General features: G+C 46.6%; 1 pseudogene; it reads right to left on the bottom strand.

The window, feature by feature from the left end:
* Window positions 1–384: 384 nt before the first annotated feature.
* LOC125526905 lies at window positions 385–2,748 on the bottom strand (annotated as a pseudogene).
* Window positions 2,749–3,265: the final 517 nt, after the last annotated feature.

The raw sequence follows: 3,265 nt of genomic DNA, 5'->3' as shown, positions 1-3,265 counted from the left end.
GCTAATGGGAGTTGATGTCCAGGAGTATTTGCAAATGGTACAACATCATGGAGTAGGATAACATGTTTAGCAGTACAGGTTATATAGTAAGCAAGCAAGCAATTTGGCAAGCTATGTTGCAAGATAATTGTTGTGTCGCTAACAATCACCATGTAAGAATTCTTTGTTGTACTAATACATGCACATCAAGTGAGAGTGGTGTTCTATTCTTACCACAACGGCACAAGTGAGACGATGCCTGATTCACCCTGCTTCTCCACAAGACTCGACCAGGAGCACGCATCCTCGAAGGAACCAACAACACTGCTTGCTCCTTTGGCTCAGCTCCTTGCTACAGAGGACGGCCGAGACTTGGATGCGGAGTCCCTGGGGGCTGGACGTCACCTACTCCCTCTTATTGTAAGTTGTAATCAGGCGTAGGCTCCCTGGGCGATTCATGAAAGGGAAGTTCTCAAACTTGACAATCTCGTTGTCCGACAAGTCAATCGTGTCAAACTGGTCCTGTTATCAAAAAAGGAACAAAGACAGTTATAAACACAACTAGAGAAGGACCTGGAGCAACTACAAAGAATTCAAAACGAGATTAAAAGAACCCTATGATTTCAATTTCAAATCAAGATAAATAGTTTAATATTAAGCCATCTGTAATACAAAAATTGCCAAGATGTGTGTCACTGATGGTAGAGCCAGTACAAGGAAGTAGTCTAGTAACACAATAACAAGCCAACATCAAACTGTTATGCCCTGGACAACTACATAGAAGAAAGCAAAAGTAACCAGAACAGTAGAGGTGTGGTGATCAAGTATATAAACACTCCTAGCAGCTAATTATATAAGGGCACTACTCATAATGAAGAGCAAAGTATTTTTATAGGGAGGAAAGGCTCCCAGCTTCACCACCCCACGATATGCATTCAAACAAGAATTTATTAGTGAAGAATAAAAAGAGAGGCTCCCCTGCTTTTTGCTGGAACTGCAGTAGCCTAGTAGTTTGAACTGTAGCTAGTGGTTGACAACTTTAGCAGAACAATTGAGAAATGACTCTTTAACACAATATCACAACTACTCCAAGGTGAGAACTATGAACATGCCATTTATCTTTCAAATGTCAAAGATCGTCACTGCAATCATCACATACACAATCAGGTACACAATATTGAGAGTGTTGTTTTTTAGACTGCACGGTTAACAACAACAATAATAACAACTGTACCGAATGTTTAGGTACACAAGCATGTATAGGAATCGAATCCAAGCGAGCGAATCTGCTTGGAAATATAGTTGTTCAGAATTCTAGTTTCAAGTCTGAAATAAAAATTCATGCTAGAAATAGCATCAAAGTGTATCAAATGAAAGGTGTTGTCCTGCCATACACATAACTGAAGCTTTCCCTAACCAAATATTTATTTTTAGCCATGAGAAAACATCTCAAGCATGCGAGTCAGCTACTTCTACATCGGACAGTATAAGCATCTCAAGCCTGCCATATGCGGGTACCACCAAACTACGTCTGAAGCTAATTAGCTAGCAAGTACAACTCCAAATAGTTTAGTCGATGGCCAGGATCTGCCATCCCGGCAAGCAACCGATGGCCAGGATCAAACATTAGAAATGAACCGATGCCTAGGGAGAAGACACGTGCCGCTTGCCACCACAGATCTCTCACAGGTCACTACGAAGCTGAAGTGGATCTTGGTTGTCGATTTTCGCACCAGAGAATTAGTTCAGACGCATATTTTACTCCTAGTTGCAGCCTATCCAGATCCCTTCTGTCAGCAAAAAATACACAGACAAGAGATTAGTAAGCTAAACTGAGAAAGATTAAACAAAGCAAATGATATTGGCATGCATGATTGATTAGTCTGGAAGTGTGTTCTCTGCATTTTCTTAGGGTGGCCATGTGATGGAGCATGCAGACAGCCACACTGGGCTACTGCATGTTGCATGTTGGGGTTATATACTGACATGACATACTGTAGTGTGGTGTCAGAGATTGACTGGGCTTTTTTATTGCTATGCTTCTGCACCTCTTGTCTCACTAATTAGATGATGTGAAGGACACATGGAATGGGATTACATTGCTAGATACCATGCACGATGTGCAGCTAGATAGAGGAAACGACGTGAAACAAAATGAACCTAATATTTGCATTATACCAAGTAGTCAGGCGTGTGGTGCATCTCTGCGTGACTGCGTCCGCTCATCGCGTCCTCCAACGAGCCGGTGCAGCTGGCGACGTCAGGGAGGGCTGCCACCACCGACGACCCCGAGGATCTGGATTAATCCAATGAAGAAGCAAAAAACAACCGGCGAGATATTAATCAATCCCCCGAAACACCGTCAACATTCAGCATGCAACACAAGTCAGTACATCAAAGAGCAACACGCCAGTTCGACCCAACAACTCACCAGATGCGTCGGCGGGGGTGAACTTGGTGTGGACGACGCCAACGTTTCCGTGAGGGTGGGAGACCTTGCCCCAGATGCAGTGGTAGTTGGTGTCATTGCTTGGACTTGGCCTTGTAGACGTAGGCCATCATCTTGCCACCGTACCAGGCCACGTCCTCCCCGGTGTTCATTTGGATCTGCTTGGATCTGCGTGCCCAACCAAGACCACGGATTCAGATACCCATGCGAGGGAGAAGGAGCAGAGCCACGCCGGCGGAGGTAGCTGCTCACCTCTTGTATCTGAGGATGGTGCCACAGACATAGAGCCTCACGCGCTGGCTGGTAGGTCCCTTCACCATCTTGCTGCTGCGGCGCCGCCGGGGAGGGGAGTTGAGGTTCACCGTCTTCCTGACAACTGCCGCCGCCTTCGTCCCCACCGACGAGGCGGACATGGCCTCGCCATCTTGGACGGCCTCGCTGCTCCCATCCTCCATCGATGGCGTTGGCGTAGGCGAGAGGGAGCGGGCGGCATGCTCGATTTGCTGTGGAGTAGGCGTCGGTAGAGAGAATGAGAGAGGATCAAGTGGGAGGAGGCTAGGGTTTCCGGAGGGGATCGAGAAAGAGAATGAGGGGATCGAGTGGGAGGAGGCTAGGGTTTCTGGAGGAAGTGTCTATTTTATTCCAGACACGCGCGCTCCCCACCATCATGTCGACATCTGACGGCAGGCTGTGCTCGAGCCGCTGTCCAACAGGCCTAAGGCCCAGGCAGGACTGGGTTGGACAATTTTCGGCCCAGTTGAGCAGAATAATTAGGACAGAGAAAAACATGAACTCCCTCTATTCATGTGGAGAATCTACCAAATATTAGTTGCAAAA

Source organism: Triticum urartu, unplaced genomic scaffold, assembly GCF_003073215.2.
Source record: "Triticum urartu cultivar G1812 unplaced genomic scaffold, Tu2.1 TuUngrouped_contig_227, whole genome shotgun sequence".
Classification (NCBI taxonomy): Eukaryota; Viridiplantae; Streptophyta; class Magnoliopsida; order Poales; family Poaceae; genus Triticum; species Triticum urartu.
This window is presented reverse-complemented; position numbering and strand designations above follow the sequence as displayed.